This window comes from Manis javanica, chromosome 9, assembly GCF_040802235.1.
Source record: "Manis javanica isolate MJ-LG chromosome 9, MJ_LKY, whole genome shotgun sequence".
In the NCBI taxonomy this organism is placed as follows: Eukaryota; Metazoa; Chordata; class Mammalia; order Pholidota; family Manidae; genus Manis; species Manis javanica.
This window is the reverse complement of record NC_133164.1, coordinates 107,994,368-108,017,301: the sequence shown is the minus strand read 5'-3', so window position 1 is coordinate 108,017,301 and position 22,934 is coordinate 107,994,368. Positions and strand designations below refer to the sequence as shown.

Here is a 22,934-nt window from a genome sequence, read left to right as displayed (position 1 = left end):
TATTACTTGAAGTTATGAAGTGTTTCCATGACCGTACCCCACAACAAATTGTTTCCTTCTTTCTGTGAAACACTGGTCCTGTCCTGTAGTGTGGACTTCATGAAGCCAAAACCTACAAAAAAAAATCAACACTCGAGCTATCAAAGAATAAATCTTGACTATAAACCAGAATGTATTTTTAAATGTCAGCTTCTCCACAGGTGAGAGTTTAATGAACTTGACCAAGTAATTTTTGTGATTTCCTTTCTCTCTGGGATAGTTGAAATACAAATTAATCTCATTCTCATCTAAATTAAAAAATCCTAAGGCACTGCTTTTTAACTATGGGAGAGAGGCTTTTTGCAGAGAAAATCAGTACAGTTTCTTTTAAGTGTTATGAGAATAAGCTTCTATCAAGTTGTGCGGCAGTGTCTGCCCTTATTCAGGCTATAAGCAGGACCACGCATTACCTGGTCCACAGTAAGTAAAGTTCTAGCTCTAAATTTTGATTTTTATAACTGCTTACATCTTGTTCATTGAATAAGAATTTTAATAAGTAATTATTTGGTCAAATTCCACATATCTAAAAATAAAGCAATTCCACAAAGATAAAATTATGGCATATAAAATTGAAAACAAAAGTGGCGAAATTTCCTCCTAATGGTAATTTAGGATCACATCATCAGCTCTCACCAGCATGTGCATGTGTTAAACCGTATAGAGAAACCTATAATTATTGTAATTGCTCTTTTTGCTTTATACTAACAAGCTTCAAACCATGTTTCAAACTAGTTGTTTTGAAATAGTTATTTGTCAAGTCATCAAATCTCAGAAAGTAAATGGTAATGAGCTTTCCATGTTTATATTCTGACTGTTGGTCATATTATGCAGCTTTTCAACTCCATAAAGTTCAAAGATGAAAGTGGGTGTTGATTATTTCTGATATGGAGGCCAAAAAGTAAAATAATTTCATGATTCCTGCTTAAGATAAAAAAATAGGAACATTTTAATATCACAATCTCTCAGTCGAGAATGCATACTTACAAGAAACTTTTCCTATGAATAAGTGACAGTCTTAGAGTCAGCCACCTAAATTTTTTGAAGCTTAAAATTAGGACATGAAATGTTTAGTTTTTTTTTCATGTACCACAGGAAGTGCTAACATAAAAAGCTTAATATTTAAAACACGAGCAATAAAATTTTCCAGCACATTTTTACATATGACCCTTTCTTTGCAAACCTCACAGTTGATTCTGCTAGTCTTGTGCAGGTAGGTAGCCACTGGGTTTTAAAGTTTTCAGTGTATCAACTATGGAAATTGCATTCAGTACTTTTAAATGGAATTTCATGTACTTACTGTTTTCAGAACCATGATTATGAATGAAAGTAGCTGGTATGACAGCATTACTTTTTAAAATTATTGGTTTAGCTGCTATCAGAGTAAGAACTTGCTTAGGTCACAAACTAATATAATTTTTCAATTCCCCACTGATTCAAGAGAATAAAACATATCAAAGAAAAAACATGCAGTAAAAACTTCCTTTTAGTAAGCTTACTTTTTGGTATTGTTGACATATAAAGCATTTTAATTTGTCCATTTAGAATAACAATGAAAATTTTATTTTTTCTTATGTGCTTGATTGCTTAAAACAAAATGTTGGTTTTGTTCTTTACGTTTAACCTGGTAAAATTTCACCAGATGCTTAATCTTGATATTGTGGCTTCATCTTGCTGTCCTGCCTCTGATTAAATTTCCAAAATCCCTGTGCGAGATTCACAGATGACAGTTCGAACATTTCTCTGGGGCTGATTTTTTAAAAAGAAAATATGGATCGGTTACATATTTGGTTAATTGCATTTAATCCCTAATTTCTAGTAGGTCTAAACATTTTGAATATAGTGTTGATAATTGATAAGCATCCTTAGCACTAGGGGATGGCATTGTTCAAGGAGAATTAGGAGAAAGACATTGGAACACAGGGGGATGAGGGCTGGGGAGAAAAGTGGCCAGGAAAAGAGATCTAATAGCTGGTGCAGTCTTTAAATACCTTTCCAACTGATCTGCAGGAAATTGTGCTGAATAGTTGTTTGTTTCCTGTTCCACTATAAATGTGGTTTGCATTACACTCCCTATTTTTTTTTTTTTGGTTTTTGGTTGTTTTTTTTTTAATAAACTTGCAGCACCACTAAAAAAGCTGGAGAACTGGTGATTTCTTCCTTTCTTAACTTATTTTTTAATTGGTTTTATCATAGTTTGATTTTAGACGTTGTCATATTTCAAAAATACTACAAATGTTGTGTGAGTGTGTTTCCGAGCCTACTTGAAACTTCTCTCACTGATGCCACGGAAAAAAAATGCTTTAGTGTCACTTCTTTGAAGTCACCATGCAGGCCATACATATGGTCAGCAACCTGTCATCAGATTAATCTTTTTAAGTCTTAATTTCTAATCCAGTGAAAATATGTAGGTTTTTAGATATTATTATAGTCATTTTGAGAGTTTAGAATTCAGGTTTAAATACAGTAAGATGTGTTTACTCCACATATAAAACCTAATTACAACCCCAGTAACTGAATTTCAGGGCAGACACACAAAAGATTACTGGGCTTTTTTTTTTCCATTTTCCTCCAATATTATTAGAGTTACAAAAAAGCTCAGTTCTCACAGTCAATATAATCTAAAGGTAATTTTAGATTTAAGTCTTCCAGAGTTTGTATATATTTGATTGGGTTTAATTGAAGTATTAGCCCTGAATACTTCTAACATAACTCTAAGGTGACACAGGGTATAATGTTACATGTGGGAAACACTATTAAGTACCAAAAAAATTAAGATTTGGAGCTCTGTGTATTCATAAAATATTTATAATCTATTCAGGAAATCATCAGTGTCCTAAAAAAAAAAAAGCAGTTGTCTATGTGCTAAGAAACACAGATGAATGGTGACAAAACTGAAAAGAGATACTTCTTTAAAATGATTATATTTTTGAAGTCTGAAGTGATCTGCTGTAAAATTAATGCATGGAATTTTCAAAAGACTTGCCTAGTTGGAAGTTTTTTTTAACATTGTAGAATCTGTAATAAACTGTTTGGCACATTATCACATTGTCTTAAGCATATAGATATTATTGCATTTTATTAAGCAAAACAAAATTATTCTTCTGAAGAATAGTTCTTTCAGTTGAATTTACTGGTTTGGGACCTTTTGGAAATGACTTACGAATTATGCACTGACTCCACTTAAACTTTGGGAGAATTTCCTTTTTGCAATGCTGAAAATGATTCATGACTTAGATTCCAAACTACAACATTTTATTAACAGATGTATTCATGTCACAATACCATATTCTATCAGGATTTAAAAATTCTCATTTCTGATATTTTTGTCTTTAAACTCCATGTTGCTCTTCAAGTCTTAACCCAGTTTTCTTCTCATTTTTCTTCCTTATTTCTTAAAGAAATCTGCACATACTATAATCAGGGCATTTTATTCAAAAGTGACTTAAAAGGGACACTATCCCTGTAACATTAAAAGGGGCACTATCCCTTTAACAAGAGCGTACTGTTTTAAAGGCAGTCCTCCCTCCCTTCCTCTCCAAAGCTGGGATAAAGAGTGGGCTTTAAATACCTGAGAAGCAGGGGTGGGAGCAATGGAGATGATGGTCTAATTTCAGACTCCACTGAAAAAAATGCAGTCTTTGGCATCCTCCAGGGACCCAAAACTGTGCTTTCCTAGGAGAGACCAAATTATACTCCTCTTCAGGGAGGGCACATTGAGGTAATTGGTAGGACAGAGTGGGTAGAGTTAAATTCCAGCTGCTTCCATTGTAGCTGACCTGTAAATGAATAGGGGATGTTAAGAGTGGAGGCTAACATTTGACTCGGCTTTTTCACCTCCACAGACCTAAGGGTGAGAATTATAGAGTCCTGAATGACTGCCCCAATAATGATCCTGTTCAAGCGGGAATTGCTATGTTGGGAAGAACTCTCACACCATTTTAAGAATAGTTGATGCCTTTACCAACCACAGTCCTATACTGTAGCCCCAGTAAAGTTTATCCACAGTATGGGAACACTCCAGTTTTTTATTGTTAGCCTTCTAGTGAGAGTTTCTTGGATTCTCACCTCTTTGGTTACCATTTTAAAATGTCCACAATAAAAGACATTGAGAAAGTGCTGGAATCCTATCTCCAAGAAGGGGAGCAAAACGTGGGAGTGTCTACACTCCCTTTCCCTCCAGAATGTGCACTCATTTTTTATTTTTTAGGAGAATAATGCTGTATCACTCAATAGCTTTTCTAACGAATAAAACAAATTAAATTGATGTTACATGCATATTTAAACCCCATCCAGTTAAGTACTGACGTGATTAAAATAATCAAATGTATTACTTAAAAAATTAAAAAGGATAAATTCTGTACCCCATTATTTTATTGACTTTTAAATATGAATTGCAGAAATGTTTACATTCCTAATGGCATTATTAAGCTAAACTGACAAATCAGAGGAAAAAAGTTGATTGCCCAGCACATTATTATTTCTGCACCTGTTATTGCAATTCAGAAGTGGAAGCTCAGCACACAGGAGCAGGATGGGTGCTGTTTTCTTAGGCTTCCTTTGTGTGATGTGGGGGTTGGCATAAATGTTTAACAGGTGTAGTTTCACTTTGTAGTGCCTTTTTGTGTGTTGATGTGATTAAAAGACTACAATGTTTTTCGTGTAGCTGTGAAATTAATATGCAAATAATAGGGGATGGTAGGGCTCGCCTGTACCTGCGGTACCCATTCTCCCTAAGCACAATGGAGGGGGGGCTTCAGCTTCTTAGTGCAAGTTGTTTAGGTACAAATAACGCCAACTCTCATTTCTACACTGTGAATCTGCAAGGGAAAATATAGGAAAAAGAAGGGCATATTAGATTAGTTTAGGAAGGATGGCAGATCTGGGATGAAAATACAGGTTTTTTGTTTTTGGTTTTTTTTTTTCTGGTTACATACTGGCCAGGAGGTTGGTAGACTTTGGGTACATTTTATAAACTATAATGTGAATTGTGTAATATTGCCAGTGTTTTGGTTTGAAATAGTGCTTTTTGTTTGAGTTTATTTTGTTCTTGTCTTAATCATACAGTATCATTTTTCAAACATTTGCACCCTGTTCCTACCTGTTGAATAGGTGGCAATAATTGTTAATAGAATTCTAGAATTTCTTGGGTATTCATTGCCCACCATTTCATGCAGAAAAACCTAAGCATTGTATAGCCAATGGTATAAATATCGCCCTTTTTCTTTCTCCCCTCCTTTTTTAAAGATTAAGAATATCATTTTATATTCTTCAAAATGTAAGGACGTTAGGTTTGGATTGGGGGGGAGTATCTATTTCATCCTTTCCAAGAGATAGTTTGAGTTTGCAAAGGAATGGTTAAAATGCCATTATTTCTTGGAAAGTACTAGTTGTTAACACTGTTCATATGAGTGTAGATTTTTGTCCTATGTAATAATTTAAATTCCTAGACTTTAATAATGCTTAATGTGTAGCATAGATCCCACTTAATCTCCCCCTGGCTTTGCAGCAAAATGTTTACATAAATGAACTCTCAATTTTGATATCAGCTATTTAACTCTGTCTTTCCAGAGTTAATACTTATTTCCATAATTGAACATGTTCCATAGTTAGTTCCATAGGAGTATATGTTGCAAATGATGTTCTTTTCTGTTCTTTTAAGCCATCTGTTGGCTAGGTCAGCAAAGAAATGAGAGCCTGATTTTATTTTAAAGCAAATACGTTATTTTTATACTATTGTATTGGACATTCAGCTTTGGGGGGAGTAAAAGAGAAGATTCCATCATATTTTCATTTTGTTACATTTGCAGCAGAAATGTGTATGCTCAAATGGTTATTTTCAACTCATGACAGCTGTGATATTTAAAATGATCACAGCTGTTGTGACTTAAAATTGATTTTTCTATTAACACCTGAGAAAAAGACCTGTGCTGTATTAAAAACTTAAATAAGATAACTGTAAAATTAGATATGTTGATGTGAATCTGGTAATAATCCTGCTTCCCAGAGGTTGCAAAGTGCAGCCAACCTCTTGGATACTTCCAGGGAATGAGCTAAAACTGCTAGAAATAGATGTGTGTTGTTAAATGCGTTTACCTTTTAGAGAATTCATGTAATAGCAGATCTTCTTGTCCCAACTTTACAGTGTCAGTTTTGCTATTAAAACCTTTTAGGATTCAGTTTACTTAATTAACCCCAAGAAGGATGACTTATTTGAATCATTATGGGATCCTAACCTCTAAACGTTTTTACCTTTTGTATACGACTTTGAGAAATGCAAAACCACACTAAATTGTTCCTTATGGAGGAAGTTTTGGTTTTATGGCTCTTTTCCTCCATTACTTTAACTGATGGGGAAAAAAAAAACAGATGAAAAAGGAGAAACAAATTATGCCTAAGTAGCTTTAGGTTAGCACTTGTTCTTGGAGTCTTTAATACATGTTTAATGTTCACTTTGCAGATCCATTTAACCTATTTCAGAGTTATATTGTGCTTTCTGTATTTGGTTGATCTATTTTGATGTTGACCTTTTCAGGATAATCAGTGCTGGGACCTTGAATGTGGCAATAGATAACCCATCTAACACTATAACCAAACTACCAAACTTAGGCACATTTAGATACAGAGATAGTTTCATATTTTGAAGTAGATGATACAGGGTATAAAACACACAGCTGGCCTGATGTGGAATTATGTATAGCTAATAGTGTCTTCACAGATGCACTGCCAATAGGGAGCTATGTAGATTAAACTCTTTGGCTGGTCCTAAGCTTTTTACCTGTGTAACTCAATCAGAATTGAAAGCATGACAGATTTTATGATGATAAATGTATGGCTGGACCAGAGAAAGTATGGTTGGGTGGGTGGATAGATGGAGAGATTACATAACTAGACAGTAATAGATAATGCCAATTATTTATTACTCAAAACTTGTTATTCATAAAAAAAGTACATACATTGTGTTATTTTGATTATTGCATAGAATTTAGAATGAGATAGTTGAAAATAGTAAACACTTCCCATCACATAATAAAATTACAGTAGAGATGGTTCCAAAAGTTCCCAAAATGAACATAAATTACCTATTTCAAAATTACAGTCTAGGACCAAGCACACTACAGGATCAGAAGGTCAAAATGTCACGTACCGAGTGGTCATGAGTGTAAATGGATATTTACTTGTTCGGCTGCAGGACCATACTTCTAGAGATAGGCACTGTATGTGTGAGGATTTAAGAAAGTCAAAGTAGCTATTTGTTGCCGGCATAATCTGATGGAAACATACATCTTTAGAACAGTGGTGCACCCCAGGGGACACTTGGCAATATCTGAAAAAGTTTTGATTGTCACAACTACGGGAATAGGGTGAGGCTTTGCCTCTGACATCTAGTGTCCAGTGAGTAGAGGCCAGCGATGCTGCATGATCCTGCAGTCACAGGTCAACCTCTCGCTAGTGCTCAGATTGAGAAATCCTGCTTTAGAACTAATATATCTGGCCCTTATTAATTAATTCCTGGCGTAATGGGCCACCTTATGAATGATGGCAGCTTGCTTTCTTCTTCTTTTTCTTTTTCTTTTGGTTTCTTTTCTGCCCATAACAATTCTCTCCCTCTCATCTTTTTTTCTTTTTTTTTTTTTTTTGGCATAGTACACTGTAGTATTGTCCAGGTATTTCCACCATTTACCTTGAAAATATCATGTTTTATTTGGAGTATTATAAATATAGTACATTATTTGTGAACTAACTGGAATGACTTCAAAGTAGCTGTTAGAATGTATTGAGTCAATAGTGTGCAATTTTCCATACCCTAAGTATGTATTTATATCTTGCCTTTCAAAATATCTTGAGCTTTCAGTGTAACTGTGGGCCTATTGAAATCATCCTAAAATAAACAGGTTATTATCATTAATATTTTTTTCTGTAGAACATAAAGGGGGAAAAAAAGGAAATGTATTAGCATATATTAATTAATATTACATTTAAATATTTTTGGCATTGAGGACATCGCTTGCATCATCATTCAACATATCCTCGGCACCAAGAAAAGATTCGTGATTAAAACCAACGTTAAAGACTCTTTTCAGCTTTGCCAATAATGCAGCTTCTTTCTCGACCCACAACTGGTTATCTCTCTTCCTGCCACTGCTGTGCTTCCCATCAATGTTGTATAATCCTTGGCAGTGATTTGGAAATGATTTTGAAACCTTGATTGCCTTCCCTAGCACCCTGTGGAGGAAGGTGGCGGTGTCTGGTGGCAGAGTCTTACACCTGCCAACTTGTAGAACCCAGAAGCACACCTCACTTCTTAGATGCCAAGATCTGAGGAGAGCTGCCAAGTCTGACAGTAACTAGCGCCGCTCTCCAGTTTCCTCCCCGCGCTGTACAAGGTTCTCCAAGGTTCGATCAGAGTAGAGATGGCAGCCGGGCATGGGAATGGCAGCTCCGACTTGCAGTCTGTCTGGTGCACAGATACGCTTTCACCCACTGGCTGTCGTATTTCAGTTCCATCCCACAAGTATCCTCAGACTCAGTACTGAGACTCTTCCTGGTTCTTTGTCCAGCTTGGTGTTAACACACCTCTGGTGGAGTCACATTGATGATGCCTTTGGGTTTTACTGTTTCTGTCACTACTGAAGCCATCTTAAGATATCTCCAAGTGGGCATTATTTTGATTTGTTTTCCACATTTTATTATATAGGGCTGTCTATACGCATAGTGAACAACTGAAAACTTGTAAATATTTTCTTTTGTGCTAGACAAGTAATACCGATTACTGTTTTTAATGATCATTTCATTGGTTTGGATATTTCCGCTTTGGGGAGATGGTAATTTTTTTTTAATTGCATATTTACTTTAAGTCAAAGTTCTTTGAAGAAACATTGACCTTGTTTTCAGTTTTAATCAGTCATTGATGATCCATGTTGGACTTTCAAGGATTCTTGTACATTCCGTATGTCCCAGTATCATCCTCTGAATACTTTTAGAACTCACTCATTCATTGTTTTTAGAATGTGCTTCAGAAGCTTGCCTGTGTGGTATTTATGTCAGACATTAATGGAGTATAAAGTCAATCTTACTGTGACTTTCTTTAATTGTTAGGAAAGTGGTTTACAGGTAAAAGAAAGCTTGCAGTAAATAGTTTATTATAGTAATAATTAACATTCAATAAAGTAAGATTTGCCAGCCATAGTTCTCTCAGTGGCTTTCTAAAGCACCCTCTAATTTAATCCTTACCACACCCCAGTAGGATATCCCATTTCAGTCTTAAGATGTACTGTCTAGAGAAGTAGCCACTAGCCACGTGTGGCTATTAACATGCATTGTAAATTAATTAAAATAAAATTGAAAAGCTTCAGTTCTTCAGTCGCACACATTTCATGTGCTCAGGGGTCACACGTTCATGGCTACTGTGTTGGGTAGCACAGATAGAGAACATTTACATCATTGTAGAAAGTTCTACTGGGCAGTGCTGGTCTGGGAAGTGGAAGCATTGCAGAATTCAATCAGTTGCTCAAGGTCTTACAGATTATAACAGAACCTGAGTCACTTCTGTATATTTCAATATACTTTAGAATTTTTATAGTTGTATATTCAGCAAACATCCGAGTAAGAATTGATATTTTAATGTTACCTAACATTTTAGTGAATACTTATCTGTGTTCATCTCTTTCTTAATTAAGTTTAAATCATGATTTAGACAAACTTTTCTAAGGATGCAGCCCTTTGTCCATCTGCACACAGTGAGGACACTGAATCACTTTCATCTGAATCAGCCAGAGGGATCCTCCACAGGAGGGACCGTGACTTGAGGCATCTTTATGTATGTGCTAGCATATTGTGGACAACCAAGAAATGTTTATGCAGCCAGATGAATGAGTCACACATCTGTCATCCATGGATACATATATACACAGGCAAGACCCCTGAGTAGAATGCTTCCCCAGAGCTGGCCTCTGAAGAATTTAGAGAGCTCATACTTCTGCTCTGGCTGTTCTAGTAAAAAGTATTTTATTAAAAGAAAAACAATATCCATTTATTCACATAATCAAAATATTGCTTCATAATAAATGAAAAGGTCTATAGGTCTTATCCTTAAACTCATTTAGTCCCTAGCCTGATTTTGTGTTGTTTTGAAACTTTTGTATCTTCTTGTCAAGCTTTCAAGCACTCAGAGGACAAACCTTTATTCTTTATCTACCCTTCAGAGATTCACACCACAGTATGCATGGAAAGGTATTCAAATAGCATTTGTTGAAAGAACAAATAAGTACTGAAACTTTTTTTAATGTCAGGTTTCTCAAGGTTCTTCCTATCCAAAATAGCCCAATAGGGCCCTATTTGTAGAATGAATGAATAAAAATATGTACCTTTTCATTCCTTGCATGAATTGAGTGGGAGAAATGTGCCTGGTGAATGTTGATGGTGCTGTAACCACTTTCATTTATACATGCACATTCAAAATGTATAGATTAAATAATCTAATCTAATAATATAACAATAATCAATTCTAACTATGGATGGCAGTGGATGAATGGACTAGCCCTAGGACATTAAGGACAGGGAATGAATGTGTTTGTGCCTTATACCTGTACGACTCTAATAGGTGAGGTGATTGCAGAATTTTTCCCATCATCCTCTTGTTGGGAGCACCAGGAGCCTATAGTGGCACAGCCTGGCAGATGCTTTCTCCTTGGGCTTCTAATGGTAAATGCAAGCCGTCACTTCTCTCGGTAATAATTCTAGTGTTAAGAGGCATTTGTGTTCTGGGCACTCTTTTAGCTTGTACCATGTTTAGTTCCTGTTATGCAAATACTGCTTTAAACTTAGAAATGCCAATTTGCATTAATATTTTGGTTTCATATAGCTAGCTATTGCATTTCACAAACAAGTGCATTTTAATGAGTACTGGCAGAATGTAAAAAAAAATGTTATTCATTAAATTCTATTGTAGAAAATGCGGTAGTTGGTTGCCAGAAATCATTAAGACAAAATATAATGTCTATTGAGGCCACAAGGATATTCCTCTTGACGAGTGTTTGGCCCTGAAGGCATTCATTGCTATAAGAGTCAATGCTCTTCATACAGGGATGGAGGGTGGGGGTTATGACTGTAAAGTAGAAGCCAGTGTGCATTGACATTTGGCTTTATTTTTAAATGTAAACATATTATACTTTTTCATATTTGCCATAAGACCATAGGGAACTCACCTCTGAGTTAATGTAAAGAACTTTAAAAATCATAAACACCAAGCTATACAGCAGTGTATTCCTGTCTTAGGTTTTGATGTTAAATCCTGTAATTGTTTTTTTGCTGTTTTATGATTTTTTTTCCCTTTCTGAGTTTTTTTTTCTTTTCATCAGAATTGTGGGCACAAAATTTTTTGTTGGCCATGTGTGGGAAAATAAAAATTTTGCAACTGGATTTTCAGAAATGAACTATTTTAACGCATGGATTTTTAAATGCTGCTGTCATGGCTGTCATAGCTTGTGGTTCCTAATTATAATGAGCTTTTTTGGTGGTGTTACTGCAGTTGTTTTTTTTCCCCCTGCCGGTCTTCAACTCACTTTTCCCAGAAGGAGAGTTCCAAGCCTTTGAAAATTCTCATGATTTTGCAAATCCACTCTATTTTTGTCTAGAATACAGGAAAGTTAAAACTGTGGCTGGTATGGTGCCATGTTTTGGATCCAATTTTAAAGCAACCCTTTGCAACCCAGAGACTAAGGCTGACATCTTTGTATCTGTAATGAAGATAATTATACCTGCAAGGTGACATCACTAGCGAAGTAACAAATGCACTTGAAAACCGAGTCTCTGGTCTTCTCTGAATTCTGTAGACCACTTTTGGCATTTAACACCAGACACCTCTTTCATGCTTGTCGTTTGAGAAGTTGCTTTCAGATGAATTTACTAAAGCTGAATGGCACAGGGTTAAATTAATTCTTTTCTTTATTACTCAAAGTGATACAGACCTTTCTTGGACTAATGTAGCTTAATTAGTGGTCAATTAAAACTGAACATAGCTGCATTGAAGTTCTTTGATCAAACTCCCTGGCATGGGCTCTCTTCCTTTAACTAGCCACCATCTTGAATTCATTTGGAATCAGTAGTATAAACAAGTTTAAAACTGGTTCTTTTATAAGAAAGTCAGCAGGCTTGTATAGCTGTGGTTTCTTTTTTTACTTCTGTAGGCGGCAATTCAAAGGCATGCTTAAATGAAAACAGTACTACACCCCGAAAAAAATATATTTTTCAAAGTCACACTAAGTAGTCAGCAAACAGTCAATACCCCCACCTATGTATTCTCGACAGAAGATAAATTCCCCAATTTCAGTGGTTTATTTTGTTGTTACATAGAAGGCTAAAAGAAAACTCCCTGCCCTCACAAAGTCTACAGTTAAAAAGTGAAACAAACAAACAAAAAACCCAAGCAAGGGCTTGGGAGAAAGACGGGACAGGCACCTTCACAACATATATATGCGGGCATTTGATCCAGTTGCCCCCAAATTCATTCTGTGTTACTCTTGGCGGATATTTCGCCTCTGTGCCTTCGGGGTAGGGGTGGACACTACTTAACTGACCTGCTGACCTCACCGTTTCTTGGGGCGGAGCGCTATTGCATCAATATGAGGATCGATGATGAAATATCTTTCATACAGATCACTAGGTAAAAACAGTTGTTGTTCTGAGATTTGGGTACAGGTAAAAAACAAAGAGAAGAGGGATGTGGGGGAGCCAGGAACTGGGACAGAGAAAGTCACTACTAGCTAGAAGTGGATCAGCCTCTTCCTTTTATGCAGTTGCATGTCTTAATATTTAAAGTGTATATGCTGTTCTTGTCGAAACATAAATTGATATCATTCAGTAATCCCAGTGTTTGAAAGCCTAACAACCTAAAAATACCATAGCTGGCATTCAGTTCATGCTGTATATTTTAAAGTATTAATTAAAACTGGCACTTTTGTGCTGAAAATAAAAGTAATAGATTAGGTTTAAATAGATAATTTGCTTAGTCTGTAATGGTTTCTTTTGACTTGTAAAATTGTCACACGCACCAAAAAAAAAAATAAAAGGGAAGGAAATTTTGGAAGTGACCATGTAGCATTATTCCCTGTGATGAAATTTTTTGTAGTTTTATATTATATTCAAAAATTAGTTATAAACAATAATTAAGAGAAAAATTGTATCACTTGACAGAAGAGAAATTATTTATAGTCCGTGTGCCTTTCAGCATTCTCTCCTGCCTTCTCCCTAAAGGGCTGATTAGAATGTAATAATTGGGGATGATAGCGGGAGGAAGACGACAATTCCATTTAATTAAAGATAATTTATTTTACTTTAAATTGGTGATGTCCCACATGAATAAGAGTAGATTTAGCAGATAGATTTATTAATGGGTACTGACATCTCAGTTGACATAGAAAGCAAACATTTTCTTTCCTCATTGTTTTTATTGTGTCTCAGCACCTGAAGCTGCCGTCGTCCCAATTCCCTCCCTGCTTTACGGAGCTGTAGACTTTTCCACCAAATCTGTGATCCTCGGTTCATCAGTGAAACCAGCTTGCTCCTCTGCCGAGTTAAAAACCAGGCCAGGAGCTTAAAAGGCTGCTCAGATTCTCCACACGAACACTAGAAACGTCACCTGCTCAAAAACTCTTTCTTGACCAATCTTTAATTTGTACCAAGTTCATGGACGCCAGGGGAGCTTCAGCATTCTGAGTGAAGATCATAGATTTCCTTTGGTTTTGGGCAAAGTGTTTACATAAATATTTCTTTTAAGAGAGCTGTACCTTGAATGTCACAGATAATGAAATGTGCCATGAAAATATCTTTCACACCGGTTAGGTTCATTTCTAACAAGGAGTTTTGTGGAACATAAAGGCCTTGTGTAGTGTTTTTACTGTTGTCTCTTGCATTTGCAAAGAGACCCTGGAAATTTCTTATAGTTGAAAAGTAGACTCAAAAAATGCATGCAATTGTTTTCATATAGTTTTCTTCTCAGCCTATGACAGTTTTTTAAGTGGTACACTTTTAGCAAAACTGTATTTATGATTCTGTGACTCCTAAGGCACTTTTCTTGGTGCTTCTGACAAACTGCATTGTGTGTTCCGATTTCTGTTTGATCTCTTTGGCTGTAGACCTTTTTTAAATCTGTTTATCTGTTTGATTACCTGTATACCTCTTAGCCTCATACCACATTCCTGTATTCTCACTCTTCTGTACACTTGTGTCATGTGTTTCATTCATGTTGTATCTTCTCTGAATGAAGTCCAGACCCTCTGGGCACCTCTTTCTCCCTGGCCTTCTCCTTCTGTCCAGAACTTCCTCTGCTCCCACTGACCCTCTACTTTCACTTACATCAATTTATTTTCCTGGTGTTGCTCCTATTTTCTTACACAATTCCCTTATGCTAATTCCTTTTCCTGCCTCTTCAGATTTCCAGGGTGTGTCTTTCTACCTTTATTTAAAAAATTAGTTCTGTGTAACTAGTGTTTTAAAAATGAAGATAGAAAATGAAAAGAACTAGCTTTTTCTTTGTATTCTTTTTTGGGAGTGAGGATTATAATGGAATTTTTATTTCATTTTGAACCAGACTAATTTATTTCATGCAGTTCTGCCATTTTACTATTCTATTCCAACCTGATATTACATAAGTGATGGTGTTTTTAAAGGATTAATTTTTATGTTGTGTTAATCTTTTCCTTCCCTCAGCCAAGCATCTTATTCCTTTTTCTGTCCATTTAACTAGTTAGTTTTAATAACCTGATCTTTCAGACCATTATTTTATCCTTATTTTCTCAAACCCTCCTTTTTTTTTTATTGCTCTCTTATCCTTGATTTACCTTATATCATCTCTTCTTCTGTACCTAATAGTGAATGCATGATACCCTCCCCATATTTCTGCTAACAAGTAACGCTAGGAAAGAGGTAATTTGCAAGCACTGTTTTTTGCTGAATGTTGGGGAATCTGCTTGGATTTTGTAATGCTACTAATTTTTTTTCCAGAGGTGTGCCTTGTGATCCTGAGGAGTAGGGACATGAAAGTAGAGTATTAAAAATCAATACTTAATTGCAGGTGAAAACCCTAAATAGAAATTTTCATGAGGGGAAGTGGTCCTACATTTATAGTAAGTGAATCCAGTTGTACCTGTTGGCCAGTATTCCAGGTGTGTATGTGTTGGGGGGACGAGGGTGCACTTGCACACACACACACACACACTGGAGGCGAGATGCGGAGAGTGGAGGGTGTTGGGGGGACGAGGGTGCACTTGTGCGCGCGCACACACACACACACACACACACACACTGGAGGTGAGATGTGGAGAGTGGAGGGTGATCTGTGGCCAGCCGCTGTTGCTCTCAGTGGCTCCTGCTGGCCTCAGAGAAAATAGGCACCCAGGTCAGAATGAAGACATTTCCTGGAACTCAGTGGGGGTGGTTCCTCTCGCCTCTCCATTTTTTTTTTGAGCTATTATCTTTCTTTTCTCTCTGTTTCATTACTTCTCCAGCAGTTTCACTCTCCATTTCCAAACACCTGCAGCCTTTGTCTTTTCCTTTCTCTTTTTGCTTTACTTCTGTCAAATAGTTAAAAGAATTTCATTACATTGGAGGCCATTCGTCTCCACAGTGAAAACCTGGGTGGAATGCTTCTGTCAACTAGCCTCCCTTTAGTAGTTTCTTATCCTCTGAAAAATGTCGAACATTTTGAAAACCAAATGAGTGAAAGGACCACCGCGATATCCCTAACCGGAAACACCACCACTTTTATTCTGCAAAGAAGGCATTTGGGGAGAGAAGCCTCTGTTCCCGGCGGAGCTGGGAGTGGCGAGAGGGAAGCAGCCAGACGTGGTCCAGATGCAGCTCCATCCAGGGGGAAGCCTCGGGTCTGGTCATTCGGGTGGCCGGGCTTGTCCCACCTCCCCTTCCCCATGCCCTCCTCCCAGCCTCTCCCTGGGCCCTCCCACCCCTAGGCGAGCCCCAGGCCTTGCAGCAGACATCTGCAGGTCTGAGCTCCATGTATCCAGCATGGACTTCCCGCTCTCCCTCCTGTTAGGAAATCTGTGCTCTGGTCCTGCTTGCTTCTTGTCTGTCAGATTGCAGCTCTGATGCTGTCAGCCATGTCTGGCCAATCAGCAAACAACACCACAGGATGAAATTTAAACAATGCAGATGCTCAGATACAGGGTTATGTTGACTGGACCACGAAGGGAAAGCAGAGGTAAGGTCAGAGCCTCCCCAGGTGACTGCCTCCCCGAGCCTGCCTCCTTGACGCCCTCCGAGCCCCACTGTGCTGCTTTGGCTTGTGTGCTGCCCGTGCGCTTTGCCCTACTTCCTGCCTCCCCCGCCACTCACCAGGATTTTCATTTCAATTTGCTGCCCTTGTTACTTTACTCCCTTCATGTATTCACTTCCTTTGCTCTTGGATCCATGCTGAGTGTCATTATGAATGTAACTGCATTGCCTCTAGGCTGAGGGTCCTTGGAAAGTGCCACCTTGCTCAGGGTTTTTGTGGCCACACTTTTAGGGAGAGGAGATGGCTGAGAAGCTGGGAAAATGTATAGAATCGATGGGCCTTAATTCTTCCACCACCATCCCTGGTGGGGGAAGACAGTAGTATTTTTCATTAGGTTACAACCACGGTTTTCGTTCTTACCGTTGAGATGTATTTAATTGTAAATTGAGCTTAAATCATTTTTTGGGAAATGCTTTCATTGGAAAAGATATAAACAGATACACCCTCAATGAGGAAGAATGAGCCAGTACTTGAGAAATTGGGGGAAAGAGAGAGAGCTGGTATCAGTCTCCCTTTTACAGTTTGCTGTGTTAGCTCATGAGGTACTACTGCTCGCACAAGAAGACTGTAATATCATCTTCCTTCTGTTGCAAGTATTTAGTTGGTCCTTTTTATAACTTTGAATGTTTACAGGGTTCTGTACTCCCTAGTCCCATCTGGAAAATATTTAAACTTCATAGGATCTATAAGACTAAAATATCACATATAATGGGATAGGCAGAAGGAAGAAAAATTAGACCCATTGCGTGTGTTTAGAATAAGTTGTTAGTTCAGAAGCGGCTGCTGGAGGAATTGGAACAAATAGCTGTGTGCGGTGAATGGTTGGGTCCAGAGCTGTGCATTTCACCACAGAATGAGCCTTGGTTTGTGAAACTGACATTCTGTTGTGACTTCTAAATCCAAACAAATCTCTGCAAATTTCTGCCCGATCGAGTTAATAAGAAAATATATACATGCAGAGGCGAGAGCCGTATGCTACTTGTAGTTCTGTCAGTGTCTGTGGAAATAGGAGACGGATTTTACCTACTGTATTACATTCAACCAGCAATTGCCAAGACCTCAGCTCAGCAGGTTTCTTGATTTTTTTTCTTCTTCTATGAGAACAATGGAATGCAAAAAGAGCTTCAGAAAAGGAGACTGGCAGATAGGCGATTGGAGTCCCTTTTCTTCTAATTGCCTTGTAATTGGGGAGTGGTTTCCACTTTCTCACTATCTCACTTGCAGAAGGAGAGGAAGACAGATGTGGCTTAGCGGGAACTGGCTTTCTCCAGGCCGGATATGCTGGAGGACGGGGAGGTCACTCGCTGCTCACAAGCCTGTGATCTGCTTCACACCTGTGCTCATTTTTCCCCATGATCGATGACCTTGTATTAACCCGGAGTGACCTTTCACCTTTGCCTGTTCTCTGGGACCAGCTCTTGGCTAGTAGACCCTCCCTTCTCTCTGATTTACAGGTGGTTCCTGGAGCCACATACACTTGTTTTTCATGGTGCACAGTGCACTTAGCAACCCGGCAAGACCTGCAATTTCATCCCTCTCAAGGGGCCGAAAAGGGGCTTGGAAAGTGGAGGTGCATTGAGAGAGGTTGCTGTTTGCATGTGCTTTTTTATTTTGTAGCTCATATGGTATCAATTACCATTTGATGGCAACGCCAGGCCTGAGGCCCTTTGCATGTTTGTCCTGTGAGAAAGATCTGGAAGAACCGACATATGGTTTTGATTGCAGCAATTGCAGGTTGATAGAATGAACGCAGGGGTGAGGTGGGTGGGTTTTCCTTCCGGCCCTTTCCACTCCGGGTTGCTAATGTGCTTCGCTTATGGAACTGGTCTTTTCATCATCCATCCCCTCCCCACTTCCCCCTCCCCCCCACAACTCCCTACCACTTCGCATCCCCTGCCCCCTCTGCACTTCCAAATCACCGCCAGAAACATGTGGCCCACATTAAGGACCTTCAATTAAAACAAACAAAAAATTGTCCACTCTTCTGTTAAAATCCCAGAGCAGGTCAGCCCATCAAGATGATCAGAATTATGCTGAAGTTAAAAAAAGAAATGGGTGGTGGGGTCTGGGTTCCCTCCAGAAGCACGGGACATGTTTTAGAATGGCTATTAGTTCAGGTTGTTAAACATTGAAATGATGCCGAAAAATGGCAGCAATAGAGATTAATATGTGTGTGCGTGCATGTGCGTGTGTGTGTGTGTTTCATCTAGAGCACCTCTTTGAATTTGTTTGAGCATATGCTGTATAGAGTAGGAGTTCTTTGAGGTTCTATCTTCCTGTACATCTCGGGCCATAAAATGGAAGAGCGAGTCCGGGTATGTACGTCTGTTTGAGCATTCCTTTGGAAAGGAGGTGCTGGATCCCTGTCTCCCCCATACACAGTGACTCCTCTCTACTGAATTTGAATCAGTGGGGGGCACCCTGGGAGAAGCTCCTCATTACCGCTGCACAGCAGGGGTTGCATCTGTGAGTTTGCCAAGGGAAGGTCTAATATTGGGGAAGAGAGGCAAAGAGGGGAAAAGAACATTATAGACACTTTTAATGCTACCCATGAAAGTGTTTTCTTTCCAAGTAACATTTTTCTATAATGCTCTCAAATTCACGTCTTGTAGTCTGTCCTACAGATGGGTAGCCCATGAGACTATAACTTTTTCACTTCAGTTATTGCATTTCAAAATATTATACACAATTAGGAATTCATATAGTTTAAAAAGATAATGTGGTATCTTATGAGTAAATGTTTCTATTAACATCTTCCTTCCTTTAAGCTGAAAACCAACAAATCAGGACCAAAACACATCCCCCAAAAAAGTTTTTAAAATGTGACGTGAGTTATCAGTTCTGAAAGTGAGCTACTGAAACCTAATCATAATACTCCACACACTTCTTCACATATATTTCCATATTAAAGCTAACCTTTATCAAATAGTGGTAAAAACTAAAAACTTAAATTGTTGACTTCATTTGTAAGATGTCTGTATGATAGACTCTGTAAAGCAAACTGACCATCTTTACAATGGTTATTGACTGTGTCTTAAGATATTTGCCACTGGCGGGGCGGTTGGGAGGCGAAGGGAGAAAAAAAAAAGATATTTGCCTAAGGCTTCTTTTTTTCTTTGCCCAAGCCTCCTCCATAAAATAAAGAGATTGGTTTCCTAGATGATCATGTCTTTCTTATTTATAGTCTTGATGATGATTGTGTTTTGCTATTTGGTAATCTTACAATTTAGTAAAATTTTCCCTCTCAGTTGTGTTTGAATTTATCGTGATTAATTGATTTGCTCTAGTCACATACTTTGATGCTGGCTATTTAGTTATTTGACTGATATTTAATAGACACATATTATAACCTGAAATCACCAGTCAGTTTGACAGCTTAACTTTTTTGTTTGCTGCTCATGCTATATTAGCTTCTTTCAAAGAGTGATATATTGAGAAGTACAATTTGGTGATTTAAAAAAAAAAGCTTTTCCTGAAATATATCATATTGGGGACTCATAGCAAAGTAATGTACTGTATAGACTGTGAGCCTGTCTTAGAACATGTTGGGTCACTTAACAGCAGCTGTACTGGAGAGATATTTGATTTTAGAAGACTTTTTGAATCTTATCAGCCCTAACACCATTCTGGTTTTGAAATGGAAAAATGGAAAAGAGTTTTAGGGAAGAGAGATATCTCAGCTTTGAAAGGTGGCATAGGTAGAAATCTTTCCATCCCTGCTCAGATTAACCAGCATTCCTAATCTGTCCCCCCAGCAGAGGACAAAGGGTCTGATGGGAAATGTGGGTTTTTATTTTAGAGACACACTCCAGAGGTATGAGATAGTGTTAGATAACAGCTATATGTTCTTGCCCAGCATTAATTTGGTATTTGGACAGAAATTTAGGAGTGTTTGCAGACGAGGCAAACTTTTTCATAATACAATCTTAAAAAAAAATACTACCCACTACTATTAAAATATCATTTGCTCTTCTAAAACATTTCCACATTCTACAGTATCTTCATAAATGCTTGAATTTATATAAACACCAGTGATGCTAAAAGATGACACCTCCCCTCCCCCACCTACACATGCTTAATATATGGTGTGAATTATTTTTTAAAAAAGAATGCCTGCTTTGTCATAAGTCTGAAAATAGGGATCCTCAATGAACTTGCTCCCTGGAAGTCCTAAAAGTTACTAGTGTTCCTCTTTTTACTTCATAGTAACTCACAAGTAGATAAATACTATAAAATTATGTTATGGTGGGTTTTTTTTAAAGTATGTCAACAACTATCAGATGACACTTGAATCAGTTACCTTTACAAGCTGGGGGGGCGAGAATGCCTGAGAATCCCTAATGGGATGAAAATCGGTGCTAGTTTTGTCAGGACTCTCCTGGAAAGGTGGTAACTACTTTCTGCTCTTTAGATACTGAGCTCCCCTCCCCTGGCCCTAGATAACCTGTTACAGAATGCATTCACTGAATCTTTGAGGAGCTCACTGCCTCTCGTTAGGATCTGTTCTTGTTCATACATTGCAAATATGTTTTGCACTTTCATGTCCACAAGGAAGACATTACTACCATTGAGAAGGGCAGTGTCAGTTCAGAACAGGAACTGCCAACTGTAAAACTGTGTTCAGACTTTACGCCGTCTCATTCTGAACAAAATTTGAACCTTTAAGAAAAAAATATTGGGGATTTCTGATGAGCTTTTTTTCTTTTTCTTTTTCTTTTTTTTTTTTTTTTTACTGTTTGCAAATCATGGCTTCCTGATCCTAAGGGGAAAAAAAACCTCAAAGGAAAGTCTCCACAGGCTTCCTTTACATCAAATAGCTCCTACAAAACAACATTCTGATGACTTGCATGTAAATAAATCAGAAACATATGAATTAAATTCGCAATACATATGGGTTGAAAAGTGGAGAGAAGTGATGAGAAAATATGTTTTGGGTTTTGCTGAGCCCATGACATTTGAATAAGAGCATGAGACGTTGAACAAACACAGTATATGGCTTGGCTTACCCGCTCCTAATATTAGCCCCCCAATTCAATGTCAAATGAGTGTGCAGTGTGCCTAAATATGAGCCACCGTTGGTGTGCTCCCCTCACTAAATTGCTTGTAGTTAAAAAAAATTTTTTTAATCAGAAACTCAAAAATAGCATCACGTTTCAAGGAAATGCAAATCCTAGCATTTCTTACCCAGTTGGTTCATGTCAGGCTATTTTAGAAAATACCGCAGATTGTTCACCTTAGGAACAGTCATACTGGTATGGCCACCTTTGACCTGGAGGAAGTGAGGTCCAAGAATGAATATGTATCAAGCAGGCAAAATGCAAGGGTAATAACTGGCTCAAGGGAGAGCATGCATATGCCATTTTCCAAAAGTAGCCCATGATGCCTGGAGCTTGTGGTGCAAGAGGGTCATCATAGTAGACGGGGTTGGAAAGATAAACAGTGGCCAGATCATACAGTGCCTTGTGCACTCCGTTAAGGAATTTAGCATCATGAAAATATTGAGGGGCCCTTCAAATGAGTATGCCCAAGAAGTAATTGAATTTACGAGTACAGAGGGATCAGAAAAACATCAGGAGAACAGTCACAGAACCAGGGAAAGCATTGGATCTGACAAAAAGGAGGAAAGAGTCGGCAATGCCAGATGTTGCTGAGAGATAAAAGTGACTTTAGGCTCAGCATCCAGGAGCTCTTGGGCAGTTCCACTGGGGTAGTGGGTGTAGAAAGGGGTAACAAAGTGGAGGAAGGGAATGGCCAGATGCTTTTCCATCATCATCATCACTGGAAAATGAGCATCAAGCACCTTACTGCCGGACAGAGGGAGTGATGGAAAGAAGAATGAGACACACACGCCCAGGGGACTGGAGTATATTTGGGGAAACGACTGGACATGTAAAACAGGAGAGAAGTAGAAGACGTGCAAAGGGCAAATTGAGCCATACAGACCAATCAGGTGAAATGGGATCTGAACAGAGCCATGAGAGAACAGGAGGAATGAGATGTGAGCTGAAAAGAGAGAGTTTTTGAAGTGGTGAGTGCAGCTTGAGGTTTGTGTTCTGCGTTACACCTTCTTACCACAGACCAATCTGTTTTTGAGTTCTGTCATGCAGAAATGGTAGGAAACACCATCAAAGGTGATGTGTGGTCTTAACCTGCTTGTGACTCTTTTTTGGAAAACTGAAGTCATAGACTGACTCTCTGTTGTAGTTTAATGCGATCTGTATTTTTTTTAAATCTGGACACAGAAACTAAGGAACAGATGATACCACAAATAGAGCAAGTCAAAGATGTTCGTAAATAATACATGCAGAAGTTCTGTGAGAAAGTTTGCCCATCTAGTGCTGGACATCTGCAGAATTGCAGCGTCTCTCGCATCTGTGTTATCTCCACATGATGTCTTCTTCCTGGTGCAGGGCCAGAGGTTCCCCCCTCATGTGCTGTACCTTTAAGAGGCCATTCGCGACTCAGAGGACAGTTTTTCTCAACCAAGATACCTGATGTATATTCCTGCAAGGCAGTTCAACACTAAAAATATAATGTGTAAATTTTTTAAGTGGAGAAAAGAAATGGTCCTCTTTTACTTTGCCTCCCTCTTTTTAAATAAATATTT

The 22,934-nt window shown here is 38.1% G+C and overlaps 1 protein-coding gene across 17 annotated transcripts in view; it reads left to right on the top strand.

Moving 5' to 3' along the window:
• Positions 1 to 22,934, top strand: part of TCF4 (transcription factor 4) — a 333,674-nt gene that overhangs the window by 242,390 nt on the left and 68,350 nt on the right. Inside the window, exon 1 of one of the 17 annotated variants that reach the window (XM_073213112.1) lies at positions 16,234 to 16,252. The exons of the other annotated variants lie outside the window; for them this stretch is intronic. The gene's annotated coding sequence lies outside the window, so the exon portion shown is untranslated. Of the gene's footprint in view, positions 1 to 16,233; positions 16,253 to 22,934 lie in introns of those variants that run through there. 17 annotated transcript variants of the gene reach the window in all.